The sequence below is a fragment of the Phocoena sinus genome, chromosome 12, assembly GCF_008692025.1.
Source record: "Phocoena sinus isolate mPhoSin1 chromosome 12, mPhoSin1.pri, whole genome shotgun sequence".
Lineage (NCBI taxonomy): Eukaryota > Metazoa > Chordata > Mammalia > Artiodactyla > Phocoenidae > Phocoena > Phocoena sinus.
Genome location: NC_045774.1, coordinates 26,823,012 through 26,844,144, shown reverse-complemented (window position 1 = coordinate 26,844,144; position 21,133 = coordinate 26,823,012). Strand labels below are relative to the sequence as shown.

The window sequence follows — 21,133 nt, the reverse complement described above, 5'->3', positions numbered from 1 at the left end:
GATGCAACCAACAAGGAATTAATGTCCAAAATATAGAAGATCATACAGCTCAACATCAAAAAAAAAAAACAAAACCCACAACCCAATCAAAAAATGTGCAGCAGATCTAAATAGACATTTCTCCAAAGAAGACACACAGATGGCCAAAAGACATAAGAAGAGATGTTCAACATCACTAATTACTAGAGAAATGCAAATTAAAACTGCAATGAGGTATCACCTCACACCAGTCAGAATGGCCATCATCCAAAAGTCTACAAATAATAAATGCTGGAGAGGGTGTGGAGAAGAGGGGACCCTCTTGCACTGTTGGTGGGAACGTAAGTTGGTGCAGCCACCATGGAGAACAGTATAGAGGTTCCTTTACAAACTAAAAATAGAGCTACAATATGATCCAGCAATCCCACTCCCGGGCATATATCTGGAGAAAACCATATTTTGAAAAGGTACATGCACCCCTGTGTCCACTGCAGCACTATTTACAATAGCCAAGACATGGAAACAACCTGAATGTCCATCAACAGAGGAATGGATAAAGATGTGGTATATATATACAGTGGAATACTGGTCAGCCATAAAAAGAATGAAATAATGCCATTTGCAGCAACATGGATGGACCTAGAGATTATCATACTAAATCAAGTAAGCCAGACAGAGAATGACAAATATCATACAATATCACTTATATATGGAATCTAGAAAAAATTATACAGATGAACTTACATACAAAACAGAAATAGACCCACAGACATAGAAAACAAACTCACAGTTACCAAAGGGGAAAGGGAGGAGAAGGAATAAATTAGGAGTTTGTGATTAACATACACACACTACTATATATAAAATAGATAAGCAACAAGGGCCTACTGTAGAGCACAGGGAACTCTACTCAATATTTTGTAATAACCCATAAGGGAAAAGAATCTGAAAAAGAACATATATATATATATATATATATATATATATATATCTGAATCACTTTGCTGTACAACTGAAACTAACACAACATTGTAAATGAACATTTCAATAAAATATAATTAAAAACAAACAAAAAACCCCAACAACAATGAGATTCCATTTCACACCCATTAGAATGGCTAAACTTCAAAACACTGACAGCACCAAATGCTGGTGAGGATTTAGAGCAACAGGAACTCTCATTCACTACTAGTGAAAATGCAAACTGGTACAGTCACTTTGGAAGAAGTTCCACAGTTTCATAGAAAACTAAAGATATTCTAGCGATATGATCCAAGCAATCGTGCTTAGTATTTACCCCCAAACACTGAAAACTCATGTCACACAAAAACCTGTACATGGATGTTTATAGCAGCTTTATTCATAACTGCCAAAACTTGGAAGCAACCAAGATGTCTTTCAGTAGGTGAATAAATAAACTACAGTACATCCAGACAATGGAATATTATTCAGCATTAAAAAGAAATGAGCTATCGAGCCATGAAAAGATATGGAGGGACTTTAAATGCATATTACTAGTGAAATAAAGACAATTTGAAAAGGCTATATACTGTATGACTCCAACTATATGACATTCTGGAAATAGCAAAATTTAGGAGACAGTAAAAGGGTCAGTGTTTGCCAGGAGTTAGGGAGGAGAGAGGGATGAACAGGCAGAACACAAAGGATGTTAGGCACTGAAACTACTCTGCATGATAGTATAATGGTGGATACATGTCATTATACTTTTCTCAAAACCCACAGAGTGTACAATACCAAGAGTGAACCCTAATGGACTTTGATGATGTGTCAATGTAGGTTCAGCAATGGTAACAAATGTACTACTCTGGTGGGGGATTTTGATTGGGGGGAAGGCGGGAGTTATGCTTCTGTGGGAGCAGGGGGTATATGGAAAATCTCTGTACTTCTTGCTCTGTTTTGCTGTGAATCTAAAACAGCTCTTCAAAATAAAGTCTATTTTTTAAAAAGAAGAATCCTAGATCCCTCTCCCCTGCCCCAAAAAGGCTGTGTTCATGACATCAGATTTTACAAAGAGGGCTCCTTTCGCAGGAGCTCCCACGCATCCTGAGATTGTACTGGAAGGCGGATCTAGTTCCCTGCCACCAAAGTGTGGAATCGGCTACTCCACTCCGGTAGCAGAAAGCGGATCCCTTCGACCCATCTGCCCCAATGTGCACTGGCATTCACACCCCGCACAGCCCTCACCAACCCGGCACCTGGGAGTCCCAGCCAGATGCAGGGCAGCTACAAGACCTAGTCATTTCAAGATGAGTCACAGCCTTGGATGCAGGTTGTTATCACCTAGGAGCTTCGAAAAACAGCCTGAGAACTCGCTCCAAAGATCCTGATTTACTCGCTGTGGGGTGTGGCGTGGGCATCAGAATTTTTAGAATCAGGTGATTCTAATTTTCAGCAGGGCTCAGAACCACCAATTTGGAAGCTGATTTAAAGATGCTCACTCATCCATCAACCATGCAACCTGCCTAGAAGCAAAGCACAGACTGCTTATTTCAGCATTTTGACCCATTACTGTGCTCCTTAGAAATGGTGCCAACAAATATTCATTTGCATACCAATGAAAATAAACGGCTCTTATAATGAAGACCTGGGTAAGCAGTGTTTGGATGGAACTCAATTTTTCCTGTTCAGAATGGTGACAGGGCAGCAGCTGGCATACACTTGGCAGTTATTAAATATTTTTATTTTTTGAGCAATTTAATTTTAATTGGTGCTTTTGCAACTGTTATGTATCCTGTTTGGAAAAGTGCCTTTAAACTAGTTGAATAATGACTACTTTTCCCTTTTCCTATATCAAATTATTAAAAATGGGCTAAACATAACTATACTCATGTATTCCACCAATATACAAATTCGGGGGAAGAAAACAAGTTTCCTTGCATTTTCAACTTCCCACCCTCAGAGACACATGAACACACTTTTCAGTAAAGAAATAACACTGATGTGGCCTAGAAAAGAGGTTTTTATCTGGGCACACAAAGCATTAAATCAAAGGTCAGCCAGCTCTCTCCTTCTGGCTGCTATGGGGAGGGAGGGAAGATGCTGGTAACTCTCCCAGCAAGTGGATCTTTCTCCCCCTTCTCTGAGCTGGGAGTACAGACAGGCCATGACCCCCAGCACACCTATACTCCTGACCATGAAAATCACAACATCCTATTCACAAGGTGGACTTTGAAAATAAAATCCCTTTAATTCATGAGCTAGGCTCCTGCCATTGCTTCCATCTGTTTTTCTGCAGGTATTCTGCATGTTTCTATTGATTGTTTCCTTAACACCTTCCAGCTACACACAGAGAAAAAGGGCGCATGCGTGCACACACACACACACACATGCACAAGAAGGGGGTGAAATCTGTGTGCTACTTTGCAATGTTTTCAATGAAGGCATGTATTATCTGTTCTTTTTTGAGGCAGATAATTTAATCTAGACAATTTCGAGGATAGTCAGTGTGATCCAGGGATGTATTAGTCACATTTCAAGTTAATAAGTTGAAATCAGGTTGTTCTCTAAAGTTTTCTTCTCGTTAAAACCTGGATTGATTCTGGGAAGTTGGCTTTTGGGACTTAAGCTGTAGAGGATCAGCCAGCTGCTGTAGAGAGCACAGCCTAGAAACAGGGCAAGCAAGAAGCAGAGAAATAAGCCAGGAGGTACTTGCCTAAGTCCAGGTATGAGAAGAAGATGTTATTACAACTAGGGATATAGCAGTAACAATGGAAAGATACAAATAGGTTCCACACACATTTTAGAGAATCACAGATGCTTAACATGATTTAATATCTAGATTATTTTTATCTTCAAAATATATTAAATAAACAAAAAACAAGATGCAGAAAAGTAAAGTGTGTTATCATTTTCTGTAAAAAAGACATGCATTTCCTTGCTATGTATTAACAAATGTATCTATAGGATACAGAAGAAATTGATATCGTTGTTGAATCTGTAGAGAATAATTAGGTGGCAGTGAAACAATGGTAGGAGGGTGACCCTTCAGTGTACATACTTTTGTACCTTTTAAACTCTGTAAATATATTACCTGTTCAAAAAAATTTTTTTAAAAGAAAGAGGAAGAAAACAGTGAAATGTTACCAATTTCAAAAAAAACCCTCATCTGTATCATTTTCTACACCTCCACCGAAGCTCAACTGGTATCCCAATAAAATCCCAATAAAATTTAGACTTAGTATCTAAAATTCTTGACTTCTTCAATAAAGCAAATACCTGTCACAGTACATACAGCAGGTTTATGGCCTAACATTAAAATAAATAAGGTTTCCCTAGGTCTAAGTTATAAAATACTTGGCATAAGGGAATCAAATGGAAAAACATAAAATTTTGAGTGGCCAGAAAAATAAAAGCATGTTCATTTTTAGGTCTGTGAAAAAGGATACACACAGGAGAACTTAATCTAAACTGTAATAAGGTATCTAACTATGAACTGTTAGTTACAAGTAACTGTAATTTAGAGATGTAGGAGTTTCCAACTACTGTTGCCTGAAGATACTGGCCCCATGATCTTAGACTAAAATGACCAGTGAAGCACTGAACATCATAGAAAGAATACTAGATGTAACACTGAAAGTAGTTTGCATCCTGAAAACCATCCTAGTAGAAACCTGTGGCCCATCCATACAGAGAAAGCCAGACAGGGTTCTAATGCCCAAGAAAGAAAGGCAAAATCTATGTATAATCACTGTTTAAGAAAGGAAAAAAAGGAAAGAATTTAAGAATGCACGATAATATCTTTCTTTTTTGCAACAACAAAAAATGAAGATGAGAAAAATTTGCAGAAATCACCTGGTTATCTCCCCCCCAGGACCCATCAGTACTCCCAGAGACCTTGGCTTGAGCACCCTCTGTACTCCAAGGATGGTCAGCTTGCTCCACACATTTAGTTGGAAGAAATGCACTCCACTGTTGCTGGAATATTCAAATTCTATTTTAAAATTTGTCTAAGTGCAAAATCTGCTTAAATTTCTACTTTTTGTTTCTAGTTCCACTTTCCTAAAGGCACCCTGAAAAAAATTCCTCTTCCTCCAAATTCTTCTTCCTCCGAAAGGCTTCATATGTTTAACAATCTTGGCATTTCTGACATCTTTTTTCCCCAGATTACATACATCTCTAGTCCCTTCGTATGGTAACAGGATTTCCAGTTCTGCTAACATGCCTGCTCTCTGGCTATACTCTGACCAAGGAATGTATAGGGAGCCAAGGACCAATAAATAAAAGGGTTTTCTGGGGTGAAATTACGTAGAACTCCTAATGGGACTCACAGAACTGATTAGCCTTCAAGATGGCATGTGCTGAAAATGTATGACAAAGGCTGAGAAACGATGTGTGTCTTTAAACTACTGTCATTATTGTCTTTCGTAAGACCAGTGGATTAAAGACAATAACTGGAGAATAAGTGGGAGGTTATGAAGTAAAAATAGTGAGTGAAGACCAGAGTTTTCAAATTTAACATGTACATGAATCACCAGATCTTAAAAAAAACAGATTCTGGGGACTTCCCTGGTGGTCCAGGGGTTAAGAATCCGCCCTCCAAGACTTCCCTGGTGGTTCAGTGGCTAAGACTCTGTGCTCTCAATGCAGGAGGCCCGGGTTCGATCCCTGCTCAGGGAACTAGAGTTCACATGCCACAACTAAAAGACCCTGCATGCCGAAACTGAGACCCGGCACAGCCAGATAAATAAATATTTTAAAAGAGAAAAGAAAAGAATCTGCCTTCCACTGCACGGGACAGGTATTCAGTCCCTGGTGGGGGAACTAAGATCCCACATGCCATGGGGCAACTAAGCCTGCGCACCAAACTAGAGAGCCCACGTGCTGCTACTACTGAGCCCGTGCGCCACAACTAGAGAGAAGCCCACGCACCATGACGAAAGATCCCACGTGCCGCAACTAAGACCCAACGCAGCCAAAAATAAATTAATTAATTTTAAAAAACAGATTCTGATTCAGTTGTGGGAGGAGGGAGTGATGAGGTTCTGCCTTTCTCACAAGCACCCAGATGATGCCCATACTGCTGGGACAGTGATCACCCTTTGAAGCAACAGGCATATTGCAAATCCATACACAGGATATAGAGGATGTTTTAGCATAAAATGAAACAAACTTTATCCAACACGGCAAACATTGCTATACAAAACAAGCAAAAAAAAACAACTCCCGTCTATCAGATATATGGTAACTCTTTTGGGGCAATAACATCTATTACCATAATTTTAGAGAAAGATTTCAAAATGCCAAGTCTCTGAAAGAAACACATTTCCATTTTCTGTCCCAAAGTGAGAAATCCTAAATAAACCAGTACTCCTTGAGTCATGTGTAAAGCTGTGGATGCATGTAGGTAGGCATGGTGTATGAGATGTTATCCTTCTCATATCCTTACCCAACTGTCTTAATCCACCTTTCTGCATCAGGCATGAAAATCTTAGCTGATAAGTTTTCTGAAATGTGTTCAGATAAAGGAGGCACTTGGAAAAATGTTAATATTTACCATTACATATCCACATCTGGGCCTTATAACTATCCATAATGAGTACCAAATATGTCTATTTATGTGAGTTTGCACAAATATGTTTTTATTTAGAAAAAAATTGGAAGATAAATTTTTCTTTGAAAAAATAAAGAGGGTTCTTTATAAAACATGCAAAGAAAAGGAACAGGGCAAACAAAATCTGAGAAAATGTATTAAAGACTACATAAAAGGGGACCTTCAAGATGGCGGAGTAGCAAGACATGAAGATCACCTTCCCCTCCACAAATACATCTGCATGTGGAACAACTCCTACAGAACACCTACTGAATGCTGGCAGAAGACCTCAGACTTCCCAAAAGCCATGCGGCTGACAGGATCTTGGTGCTCCAACCTGGTGTCAGGCCTGAGCCTCTGAGGTAGGAGAGGCGAGTGCAGGACATTGGACCATCAGAGACCGCCCAGCCCCATGTAATATCAATCAGCAACAGCTCCCCCGGAGATCTCCATATCAACGCTAAGACCCAGCTCCATCCAACAGCCAGCAGACTGCAGCACTGGACACCCCATGCCAAACAACTAGCAAGACAGGAACACAACCCCACCCGTTAGCAGAGAGGCTGCTGAAAATCATACTAAGTTCACAAACACCCCAAAGCACACCACTGGCCATGGCCCTGCCCACCAGAAAGACAAGATGCAGCCCCACCCACCAGAACACACACACCAGTCCCCTCCACCAGGAAGCCTACACAAGCCACTGAACCAACCTCACTCACTGGGGACAGACACCAAAAACAATGGGAAAAACGAACCTGCAGCCTGCAAAAAGAAGACCCCAAACACAGTAAGTTAAACAAAATGAGAAGATACAGAAATTTGCAGCAGGTGAAGGTAAAAACTCACCAGACCAAACAAATGAAGAGGAAATAGGCAGTCTACATGAAAAAGAATTCAGAATAATGATAGTAAAGATGATCCAAAATCTTAGAAACAGAATGGAGAAAATACAAAAAATGTTTAATAAGGACCTAGAAGAACTAAAGAGCAAACAAACAATTATGAACAACACAATAAATGAAAATAAAAATTCTCTAGAAGGAATCAATAGCAGAATAACCGAGGCAGAAGAATGGATAAGTGACCTGGGAGATAAAATAGGGGAAATAACTACTGCAGAGCAGAATAAAAAAAAAAAGAATGAAAAAAATTGAGGACAGTCTCAGAGACCTCTGAGACAACATTAAACGCACCAACATTAGAATTATAGAGGTCCCAGAAGAAGAATAGAAAAAGAAAGGGTCTGAGAAAATATCTGAAGAGATTATAGTTGAAAACTTCCCTAACATGGGAAAGGAAAGAGTCAACCAAGTTGAGGAAGCACAGAGAGTCCCATACAGGCTAAATCCAAGGAGAAACCTTCCAAGACACATATTAATCAAACTATCAAAAATTAAATACAAAGAAAAAATATTAGAAGCAGCAAGGGAAAAACAACAAATAACATACAAGGGAATCCCCATAAGGTTAACAGCTGATCTTTCAGCAGAAACTCTGCAAGCCAGAAGGGAGTGGCAGGACATATTGAAAGTGATGAAAGGGAAAAATCTACAATCAAGATTACTCTACCCAGCAAGGATCTCACTCAGATTCGACAGAGAAATTAACACCTTTACAGACAGGAAAAAGTTAAGAGAATTCAGCACCACCAAACCAGCTTTACAACAAATGCTAAAGGAACTTCTCTAGGCACGAAACACAAGAGAAGGAAAAGACCTACATAACAAACCCAATTCAATTAAGAAAATGGTAATAGGAACTTACATATCGATAACTACCTTAAATGTAATGGATTAAATACTCCAACCAAAAGACATAGACTGGCTGAATGGATACAAAAACAAGACCCATATATATGCTGTCTACAAGAGACCCACTTCAGATCTAGGGACACATACAGACTGAAAGTGAGGGCACGGAAAAAGATATTCCATGCAAATGGAAATCAAAAGAAAGCTGACATAGCAATTCTCATATCAGACAAAATAGACTTTAAAATAAAGACTATAACAAGAGACAAAGAAGGACACTATATAATGATCAAGGAATCAATCCAAGATGAAGATACAACAATTGTAAATATTTATGCACCCAACATAGAAGCACCTCAATACATAAGGCAAATGCTAACAGCCATAAAAGGGGAAATTGAAAGTAACACAATCATAGTAGGGGACTTTAACACCCAACTCTCCCCAATGGACATGTCATCCAAAATGAAAATAAAGAAAGAAACATAAGCTTTAAATGACACATTAAACAAGATGGACTTAATTGATATTTATACGACATTCCATCCAAAAACAACAGAATACACTTTTTTCTCAAGTGCTCAAGGAACATTCTCCAGGATAGATCATATCTTGGGTCACAAATCAAGCCTAAGTAAATTTAAGAAAATTGAAATCATATCAAGTATCTTTTCCAACCACAACACTATAAGACTAGATATCAATTACAGGAAAAAAACTGTAAAAAATACACATGTAAGCTAAGCAATATGCTACTAAATAACGAAGAGATCACTTAAGAAGTAAAAGAAGAAATTAAAAAATACCTAGGGGGCTTCCCTGGTGGCACAGTGGTTAAGAATCTGCCTGCCAATGCAGGGGACACAGGTTTGATCCCTGGTGTGGGGGGATCCCACATGCCGCGGAGCAACTAAGCCCATGCACCACAACTACTGAGCTTGCGCGCTGGAGCCCGTGAATCACAACTACTAAGCCTGCGTGCCACAGTTACTGAAGCCTGCATGCCTAGAGCCTGTGCTCCGCAACAAGAGAGGCCACTGCAATGAGAAGACTAGACACCGCAACGAAAATGTAGCCCCCACTTGCCGCAACTAGAGAAAGCCTAAGCACAGCAACGAAGACCCAACACAGCCAAAAATAAATTAATAAATAAATTAATTTTTTTAAAAAAATCCTAGAGACAAATGACAATGAAAACACGATGACCCAAAACCTATGGGATGCAGTAAAAGTAGTTCTAAGAGGGACGTTTACAGCAATACAATCCTACCTCAAGACACAAGAAAAATCTCAAATGGACAACCTAATCTTACACCTAAAGCAATTAGAGAAAGAAGAACAAAAAAAACCCCCAAAGTTAGCAGAAGGAAAGAAATCATAAAAATCAGAGCAGAAATAAATGAAAAACAAATGAAGGAAACACTTGCAGACATCAATAAATCTAAAAGCTGGTTCTTTGAGAACATAAACAAAATTGATAAACCATTAGCCAGACTCATCCAGAAAAATACGGAGAAGACTCAAATCAACAGAATTAGAAATGAAAAAGGAGAAGTAACAACTGACACTGCAGAAATACAAAGGATCATGAGAGATTACTACAGGCAACTCTATGTCAGTAAAATGGACAACCTGGAAGAGATGGACAAATTCTTAGAAAAGCACAACCTTCTGAGGCTGAACCAGGAAGAAATAGAAAATACAAACAGACCAGTCACAAGCACTGAAATTGAAACTGTGATTAAAAATCTTCCAACAAACAAAAATGCAGGAACAGATGGCTTCACAGGAGAATTCTATCAAACATTTAGAGAAGAGCTAACACCTATCCTTCTCAAACTCTTCCAAAATATAGCAGAGGGAGGAACACCTGCAAACTCATTCTACGAGGCCGCTGTCATCCTGATACCAAAACCAGACAAGGATGCCACAAAACAAGAAAACTACAGGCCGATATCACTGATGAACATAGATGCAAAAATCCTCAACAAAATACAAGCAAACAGAATCCAACAGCACATTAAAAGGATCATACACCATGATCAAGTGGGGTTTATCCCAGGAATACAGGGATCCTTCAATATACGCAAATCAGTTAATGTGATACACCATATTAACAAATTGGAGGATAAAAACCATATGACAATCTCAATAGATAGAGAAAAAGGTTTTGCCAAAATTCAACACCCATTTATGGTAAAAACTCTCTGGAAAGTAGGCATAGAGGGAACCTACCTCAACATAATAAAGCCCATATATGACAAACCCACAGCCAACATCATTCTCAATGGTGAAAAACTGAAACCATATCCTCTAAGATTAGGAACAAGACAAGGTTGCCCACTGTCACCACTATTATTCAACATAGTTTTGGAAGTTTTAGCCACAGCAATCAGAGAAGAAAAAGAAATAAAAAGAATCTGAATTGGAAAAGAAGTAAAACTGTCACTGCTCTGCACTGTTTGCAGATAACATGATACTATATATAGAGAATCCTAAAGATGCCACCAGAAAACTACGAGAGCTAATCAATGAATTTGGTAAAGTAGCAGGATACAAAATTAATGCACAGACATCTCTTGCATTCCTATACACTAATGATGCAAAACCTGAAAGAGAAATTAAGGAAACACTCCCATTTACTACTGCAACAACAACAACAACAAAAATAACTAGGAATAAACCTACCTAAGGAGACAAAAGACCTGTATGCAGAAAACTATAAGACACTGATGAAAGAAATTAAAGGTGATACAAAGAGATGGAGAGATATACCATGTTCTTGGATTGGAAGAATCAATATTGTGAAAATGACTATACTACCCAAAGCAATCTACAGATTCAGTGCAATCCCTATCAAACTACCAATGGCAGTTTTCACAGAACTAGAACAAAAAATTTCACAATTTGTATGGAAACTCAAAAACCCTGAATAGTCAAAGCAATGTTGAGAAAGAAAAATGGAGCTGGAGGAATCAGGCTCCCTGACTTCAGACTATACTACAAATGTACAGTAATCAAGACAGTATAGTACTGGCACAAAAACAGAAACATAGATCAATGGAACAGGATAAGAAGCCCAGAGATAAACCCACACACATATGGTCGCCTTAGTTTTGATAAAGGAAGCAAGAATATACATTGGAGAAAAGACAGTCTCTTCAATAAGTGGTGCTGGGAAAACTGGACAGCTACATGTCAAAGAATGAAATTAGAACACTCCCTAACACCATACACAAAAATAAACTCAAAATGGATTAAAGACCTAAACGTAAGGCCAGACTCTTAGAGGAAAACATAGACAGACACTCTATGACATAAATCACAGCAAGATCCTTTCTGACCCACCTCCTAGAGAAATGGAAATAAAAACAAAAATAAACAACTGGGACCTAATGAAACTTAAAGGCTTTTGCACAGTAAAGGAAACCATAAGCAAGACGAAAAGACAGCCCTCAGAATGGGAGAATATACTGTCAAACGAAGCAACTGACAAAGGATTAATCTCCAAAATATACAAGCAGCTAATGCAGCTCAATATCAGAAAAACAAACAACCCAATCCAAAAATGGGCAGAAGACCTAAATAGACATTTCTCCAAAGAAGATACACACATTGCTAACAAACACATGAAAGGATGCTCAACACCACTAATCATTAGAAAAATACAAATCAAAACCACAATGAGGTATCACCTCACACCAGTCAGAATGGCCATCATCAAAAAATCTACAAACAATAAATGCTGGAGAGGGTGTGGAGAAAAGGAAACCCTCTTGCACTGTTGGTGAGAATGTACATCGATACAGGCACTATGGAGAACAGTATGGAGGTTCCTTAAAAAACTGAGAACAGAGCTACCGTACGACCCAGCCATCCCACTACTGGGCGTATACCCTGAGAAAATCATAATTCAAAAAGAGTCATGAACCACAATATTCATTGTAGCTCTATTTACAATAGCCAGGACATGGAAGCAACTTAAGTGTCCATCGACAGATGAATGGATAATGAAGATGTGGCACATATATACAATGGACTAGTACTCACCCACAGAAAGAAATGAAACTGAGTTATTTGTAGTGAGGTAGATGGACCTAGAGTCTGTCATACAGAGTGAAGTAAGTGAGAAAGAGAAAAACAAATACTGTATGCTAACACATATATATGAAATCTAAAAAAAAAATGGTTCTGATGAACCTAGGGGCAGGACAGCAACAAAGACGCAGCCGTAGAGAATGGACTTGAGGACACAGGGAGGGAGAAGGGTAAACTGGAAAGAAGTGAGAGAGTAGCACTGACATATATACACTACCAAATGTAAAATAGCTAGTGGGAAGCAGCCACATAGCACAGGGAGATCAGCTTAGTGCTTTGTGACCACCTAGAGGGGTGGTATAGGGAGGGTGGGAAGGAGATGCAAGAGGGAGGGGATATGGGGATATATGTATTCATATAGCTGATTCACTTTGTTACACAACAGGAACTAACACAACATTGTAAAGCAATTATACTTCAATAAAGATGTTTTAAAAAAAAGAAAAAAGATTATATATAAGATTTCATGATGTCAATACAACGGTGGGAAATTTTTGGTATTTTGTTTTGTTTTGTGTAAGAATGAAGGTGAAATTAAACTACAGAACTTAACACGTGGCATAGTACAATAAGAAATACCTTTGATATTAAGAATTTAAAATTGAAGGCAAATCTAAGAAAGTTAAAAGGTGAAGTAGACATTTTGTAGAAACTGTGATAAAAAATGAGAGAACTAGGGACTTCCCTGGTGGTACAGTGGTTAAGAATCTGCCTGCCAATGCAGGGGACATGGGTTCGAGCCCTGGTCTGGGAAGATCCCACATGCCACAGAGAAACCAAGCCCGTGCGCCACAACTACCGAGCCTGCGCTCTAAAGCCTGTGAGCCACAACTACTGAGCCCACGTGCCACAACTACTGAAGCCCACGTGCCTAGAGCCCAAGCTCCGCAACAAGAGAAGCCACCACAATGAGAAGCCCGCGCACTGCAACGAAGAGTAGGCCCTTCTCGCAGCAACTAGAGAAAGCCCGCGTGCAGCAACGAAGACCGAACACAGCCAAAAATAAAAATAAATAAAATAAATAAATTCTTTTAAAAAATGAGACAACTACTTCCAAGGAAAGGCCATAGAATAAAACAGCTTTAAATAGATCAACACCTGTTAAGGTTCTTAGATGCCTGCACACACACACACACACACACACACACACACACATATATATAATATATATAATACATATGTACACACAATCTTTATAATTAAGGAGGAAAAATCCAGCCAGTGGAAGGGGTTTCTTCAGTATCTTTCTTATACAGTTATAGGCAAATTATTGATCTTAGTCAAGAAATAAAAGTGGAACAATATAGAAAATTATATAATATGGCTGAAAAGTTGTAAAAGATTTTGCCTTAATAATTATTGGGACCCCAGTAGGATACTTATGCTAAGGCAACCAGTGAAGATGCAATCACTCTATACTACCTGGTTGTCTAATATGAATCTAGACTTTAATGTCTCAGGACCATTTTCATGCCCATAGTTAGATGACCCCCTTCACACGAACAGAATGCTCACTCATCTTCCAAATGGCTGAGCTCAAAAATGACCTCCTATTAGATCTTCTGTCACCCACAGCACAAAGTCTAGTTTGCAATTACCATGGACTTAGAATTTGTCATTTTTTTATTAGTCTTGTCCAACAGGATGTGAGCTTCCAGGTAAAAACTGAGCCAAATTCATCAGCATCATATAAGCCTACATGAATGTCTATTGAGTGACTGAGTGAATAACGCTGGATGTTAGAGGCCAGGGATGAAGGGGGCTCATGGAGGCTGCGCTTTGCAGCACATCTCCATCCAGAGTTTAAGGAGCAACCCAGTACAGTTCATGGCAAGCAGCTGTATAGGTGAACCACCTACTGATGCACCTTTCAAACTCATCCTCTTCCAACTTAGCAACATGCAAACAACCGTCATTACACAAACACCCCTACACCAATATACTTATCAAAGCAGAAATTAGAGACAAGGTATGCTCACCTTCCCTCCTTACCCCATTGACTCTGGGAAAAGTCACAGCCCCTTGCCCTTCCATTTTTTCATTAGCCAATACAGAATGGTTCAAAAGCACATCCTACTGTCCCTGAAAGACAATAAACACCTCTTCTCATGCTAGTTTGGTGTCTTGAAGAACTGTCGAGGACCACTAGTTCTCCTTAATGATGAAGGGATGAATTGTTAGAGTTCATGGTGCATCGAAGTATTTTTGTTGTTAAAAATAACTTGTCACATTACTTCCTCAACAAGATCACATGGTATCTTAGGTAGCGTTAGAACATGTTGCTCTTAAAAGGTATTTCTGAATCTAGACTAAAACATTTGGCTTTTTTTCTCCCCGATTTATCTTTGGTTTCGATTGATGGGAAGAAAAAGGGTCTTAAATTTGTCAAAAGCTATCATCTCAGACATTTCATTTTCTTCCCCTCTCTAAAGTAAGTAGCTCTAAGTCCTCGTCCTGCAGTGTGTTTACACAATTGTCTCCTGCTTCTAAGGATCAACTACTAAATGCAAAGCTTTCCACTCATCTCACTTAGTGTTTCAGGGGATGCTAAAAATTCTGGATTTTCTGATATGACTTTAAAATTTTGCTTGTCAGAATGACAAGGAAAACAGAGAATTTGTTCCTCTCTTTGGGGACCTCGTTAGGTTGTTTTCTCATGACTTCCAACTCCAGTGAGTGCATTTCCCTCTTTTTGTTTTTTTTTTTCTTCACTCCCTCTTCTTCACGGCTTCATCCTTCCGGAGCAGCATTCCTTTGCCATAATTCAAGTGCTCTATAGAAATCTGCTCATAACCTTTGCTTCTCCTTGGGCCCTGGCTGCTCGTTTGGTTTGATTTTACCACCTTCGTTTTGGATGAGGTCACCAAAAGACCCGTCATCCTACATTTTCCCAGGCATGTTAAGCTTGTATTTGGGGATTACAGCAATATCTTTCGGTAGTTTAAATCACAGATTAGTAAAAAGAACTGAATTCCAGATTGCATTATTATAGCCCATGGGAATTTGGGAGATGTGGAGTTTACTAGCACTAAAGAAACACAGAAGCAAACGCTAAAAGGATGTTAAATATAGTTGTGAGGACTTTGGCCAAATATAGTAATATTTTCACAAAGAAACATATTGGTAGACAATAACCTGCTTATTTCTTCCTTCTATCCAGCGAACATAAACATGCCAAAATGCCCCTAATGTAGAAATCTGCTGGTAGGTTACAGCCTGCAGGTGCCCAATTAAACAATCCTTCCCCACCCTTCTCAACAATCAAAGAGCCATGTTTTAAAACTGTGACCTCAGCCTAGAAAGGCTGTGAACAGTGCTTGGGAAGAAGACAGCGTGTTGTTACGGTTCTTGTTTTCTGGTTCAAAGTATTATTTCCCAACCCAGGCCGCTCAAGAAGGGATGTGGTTATACAGAAAGTAGATTCAGGCTTGCATTCTTGTAGTCCAACTTACCAAACATGTAAAATATCAAAAACACACCGACTTAAAAGAAAAAGCCAAGCTACTCCTACTTTTAGAAGGTTACCAGCCTAGAAATATAGGTGAACCTTTAGTATGATTATGCTTGATGGCATCCCAATGACCACGGTAAGCATTTGGGCTCTAGCTCAATTTCTTTCTTTCTTTCTTTTTTTAAAAGTTATTTTATTGAAGTATAGTTGATTTACAATGTTGTGTTAATTTCTGCTGTACAGAAAAGTGATTCAGTTATACATACATATACAGTCTTTGTCATGTTCTTTTCCATTTCGGTTTATCATAGGATACTGAATATAGTTCTCTGTGCTGTAAAGTAGGACCTTGTTGTTTATCCATTCTATATATAATAGCTTGCACGGTTCTAGCTCAATTTATAAAAACATCTCTAGTCTTCTAAAGTCATCTCTATTTACTTTTAGTTCATCTTTTTCAGGGTGCTTCATACCTTCCAAGAAAGATTTGTACGTTCATTCTCTGCGTACCTTTATCCCTCCCTCTCCCCTTCCCTCTCTCCCTCACTCATTCAAATATTCCACAATTTTGTTAGCACCTATCATGCCCCAAGCATGGTTCTAGGCACTGGTGCTACTGAGATGATTAATCTGTAAGTCTGTGTTTTCAAAGGCTTACAGTCTGGAGGCGGAGGAGGATTTTAAACAAATCGACTGTAATTTGCATCAGTAGGGGCTATATGATAGGGAGGTGTGCATGGGAGAGTGTGTGGGTTACATATGACATTTCAGATGTGTTCTGAAGTGTGGTTTCACTCTAGACTGAGGAAATAATGCAAAGACATAGAGTTGTGAAAAGGGAGAATTTCAGCGTGGCTAGGACAGTGGCTGGTGGCAAGGGAGACAGAGGTCAGGCAGCAGTTTAAGGGTTTGAGGATCCGGGTTCAAATCCGAGTGTAGGCTTTAGAAGGTGGGTTCTGCCTGCTCTGCCTGATACACGCTCCTCCCAGATCTCTGCATGGTTCCTTCACATCATTCAGGCTCTGTGTCTCAATACCACCTCCTCGTAATTCTTGCCCCTCCACCTACAATTCCTGGCTCTAGTCCACCTCTGCCTTATGCTGTCTTATTTTTTCTTCATGGTACTTATCCCAACAGGGAGTCATTATTTGTTTACTTGTCTGCTTGTTTACTGAGTGACATTTTCTTAAGACCTACTGGGGGACCACAAATGCTATACAAAAGAATGCCTACATTTTAGATAATTTTTCGTATGTGGGAAGCCTGTATTTAAATAAATCTGAGGGCTTCCCTGGTGGCGCAGTGGTTGAGAATCTGCCTGCTAATGCAGGGGACACGGGTTCAAGCCCTGGTCTGGGAAGATCCCACATGCCACGGAGCAACTAGGCCCGTGAGCCACAACTACTGGGCCTGCGCGTCTGGAGCCTGTGCTCCGCAGCAAGAGAGGCCGCGATAGTGAGAGGCCCGCGCACCACGATGAAGAGTGGCCCCTGCTTGCCACAACTAGAGGAAGCCCTTGCACAGGAACGAAGACCCAACACAGCCAAAATAAATTAATTAATTTATTTAAAAAAATCTGAGTCATCAACCCATAAAACAGTAATAGAGGCCTTTTTGCTTTTTCTCCTATGAACGCTGGATTCTCTACCTTTCCTTCCTGTGAAATTATATGAACCCAGTGTTACGCAGCAACAGTGCTTACTACAGCTAGTACTGTAGGCTCTCTGCATCCATAGATGCTGGCTAGGTGCTCAGATGAATGGATGAATAGGGAGTAAGGAACCAAAGATGACACTGAGGTGTCCAGTCTGAATGACTGGAGAGAAAATACAACCAGGGACACGGGTTTCAGACAGAAGATGATAGCATTAATTTGAGGTTAGAAGAGATGTTCATTCAGTAGATTGTTGGATACATGGAAATGGAGCTAAGGAGGGAAGAATGGGCTGCAAATATGTACTTGAAAGTTAACAATGTGGCTATGTCAGAGCACAGTGAAATGATCTTTCGGGATGTCTGTCTTTCCAACTAGACTATAAGCTCCTTAAGGGTACCATAAGCTCCACGGTTTCCTGCTGCTATAAACTGAACAATCATGTCCTCCCAAAATTCACATGTTGAAACATAGTCCCCAAAGTGATAGCATTTGGAAAACGGGCCTTTGAGAGATGGTTAGGTCATAAGGATGGATCCCTCATGAATGGGATTAGCACCCTTACCAAAAAGACCTCAAGGAGCTCCCTCACCCCTTCCAGCATGTGAGGGCATAATGAGAAAATAGCCATTTACGAACCAGGAAGCAGGCCCTCACCAGGCAGTGAATCTTCCAGTGCCTTGATCTTGGACTTCCCAGCCTCCAGATCTGTGAGTAATACACGTTTGTTGTTTAAACCACCTAGTCTATGGTATTCTGTTTTAGCAGCCTGAACTGACTGACACCATATTTTCATCCCAGATATCCTAAATAATGAGAGAACAGTAAGAAAGACAGAGGGAGAGCTGTCAGCCTCACGCACTTTCCTGTTAAGGAGAATGAAGACAAAAGGCCATATTATGTGATACTTGAAGTCTCTGTGGATTCATCAGAAGAGATGGATTTCTATTAAGTGATGGGGGAAAAGACAACCATAAGAGGTGAAGAACATGAGTCAGAGAGCAGAGATTACTTTTTCAAGAATTTTATCAGAGATGTTTCAGCCTCGCGGGAGCTGATGGTCCAGTACGTGGATAAGGTCTCCTTTTCCTCTTCCAGCTTGTCAGGAAGAGTTACCCCAAAGGCACCTCCAGGAGACACTTTCTCAAGTGTATACATGGGCTTTCTCTTCAGAGCCCCTCTAGGCCTTGAAGCAAAGCTCCTTTTTGCTCCTCCAGCACCTTCATGAACTTCCATCCAGTCAGGGTTAAGACCTGAGGAAACTCAGAGGTTTCAGGGCTGTGGTAGAAACTGATAGGAAGGCTCTTTGACCTGCTTTGGTTCCAAACCATTCAAGCCACCTAGCCCAGAGAAGGAGATCTTCAAGGGCTCCAGCCTAGCTCACCAGTTTTATACTGGGGCCTGAGGCCAGAGCCCCATGTAATAATCAAGAGATGCTTTGCTTTGCTACATTTTCTGGCCACATACCTACCTCTGGGATCTCTCAAGAAAATAAGTTCCAGGGCAGAATTGTCGTATTCCTTAGGAACCCAGCCAAATACAACTATAACAGCATCTCAATTTCAACACAGCTTACAGGAAGAGAGTCAGGGCTGGGTGTGCAGAGAAATAAGATCAAGGGAGCTGTTCAAATATTGGGAAGCAAGAATTTTTTTATGAGAGTCGTCTGTCTTGTCAGATAGCACCACAGATCTGTGAAATATTCATATATTAACTATTAACAAGATCCCCTTTTGCTACTATTGGAAAAATTAGAAAAATTTTTACCTATTAGAAAAATTAAAAGTTCATCAGACATATTAATCAGAGAACTCATTTCATAGATCTTAGAGACTTCTTTTCATACCTTGAAATATCTGAATACATTTTAGATATAAAATAGAGAACGTAAAAATGAAACCATTTAAAGCGGTAAACTAGTCATGAGTGTTACATAAAGGTATTAGAACTAAAGTAATAGCCTTCGTGTAAAAAACTAATGCCTATTTTAATACAGGCACCCAATGTAAGACTTTTATTTAAATATTTTGGTACATTAGGTTCTTTAGTAATTTAGGAGCAAATACTATTTTGATTTTACTTTCACTTAAACGCACTGTAAATTAGTGTCCTTACATCATACTAAAATTTAAAATTGGGACTTCCCTGGTGGCACAGTGGTTAAGAATCTGCCTGCCAATGCAGGGGACATGGGTTAGAGCCCTGGTCCACGAAGATCCCACATGCCACAGAGCAACTAAGCCCATGCGCCACAACTACTGAGCCTGCGCTCTAGAGCCCGCGAGCCACAACTACTGAGCCCACATGCCACAACTACTGAATCCCGCGCACCCTAGAGCCCACAAGACACAACTACTGAGCCCGTGTGCCACAGCTACTGAAGCCCACATGCCCTAGAGCCCGTGCTCCACAACAAGAGAAGCCACCACAGTGACAAACCCACACATTGCAACAAAGAGTAGCCCCTGCTCGTCGCAACTAGAGAAAGCCGGCATGCAGCAACAAAGACCCAATGCAGCCAAAATAAATTAATTAATTAATTAATTAATTAAATTTTTAAAAAATAAATAAATTTTTAAAAAATAAAATAAAATTAAACAATTTTCATGCACTTTAAAAGTTAGCTTCTTAGCCCCTGCACAGTTTATTCTTACATAATATTTTAAAGCACTGCAAAAAAAATCATTATGCAATAAAGTTTTGGAATTTTTTGCTTTTATTACTCTAATTTTTAACTTTTATGATTTTTTTAAAAGCCTTATAACTTTATATGATGAAAATTTAACCAAAATGAAAACTGTCTCTGCATTTATGCTGCATTTACAGGTCTTTGAGACATTCTTCCAGGACTCTAAGCTACTACTATGACCAATAATACCTTTTGTTTCTCATTTTTAAAAAATGGGTTCTGCCCTCCCGCCCAACCATTTTCAACTGGTGTATCAAATAATTTTTGTAGTTAACGCCTTCAGTCCAGATCTGTAGATTCTGGAAGAAAAACATTTTTATTCCTCCCTTACCTGAGCTTTAGAAAAGTCAGTAAAATAGAGACCAGCAGGAAGCAATTCATAAGTGAAGTCTTTGTTTATACTTCAATAATTTATAAATAATCAATCATTAGGTTTAAGTGTATTCTGCCTTGATTAAAACTGTTAGTCCCTCTGAGAAAACAAAAATGTGTTTTGAGTTTCTGCACATCTTACACTTACAGTAGGAATCCTGTTTTTTGCCTATTTTTCTATGTGCCAAACCTTTGTTAAGTAGAGGCTTTTGAAGGTAAATTGGTCTTTATACGGCCTAATTTACTTGTTCATTCAATGAATATTTACTGAATAAACACTATACACCAGGTGCTAGGGTGAACAATAGGGACAAAGATGAATAAGAAGTTGATTCATGTATGTGCCATATTTCCCATTGCTGATGATAGGCAGGAATCAGTAACAAAAATCTATATTGTAACCTAAGAGTAACATGGTCCTGAGATCTTTAAAGAAGAAAGTTTCCTAAAATAGCCATTATACTAAAAACTATACATAAAGTACAAGTTGGACGATGTAAAAGACTACCCATATACAAACTATTCCCTATTTTCAAAGAACAGGCTGTATCTACTATTAACATGGGAAAAGTCCACAGAACTTTAA

The 21,133-nt window shown here is 39.3% G+C and overlaps 1 protein-coding gene across 2 annotated transcripts in view; it reads right to left on the bottom strand.

Moving 5' to 3' along the window:
• MAP3K5 (mitogen-activated protein kinase kinase kinase 5) overlaps window positions 1-21,133 on the bottom strand; it is a 224,254-nt gene that overhangs the window by 175,713 nt on the left and 27,408 nt on the right. The gene's annotated exons all lie outside the window — the stretch shown is intronic.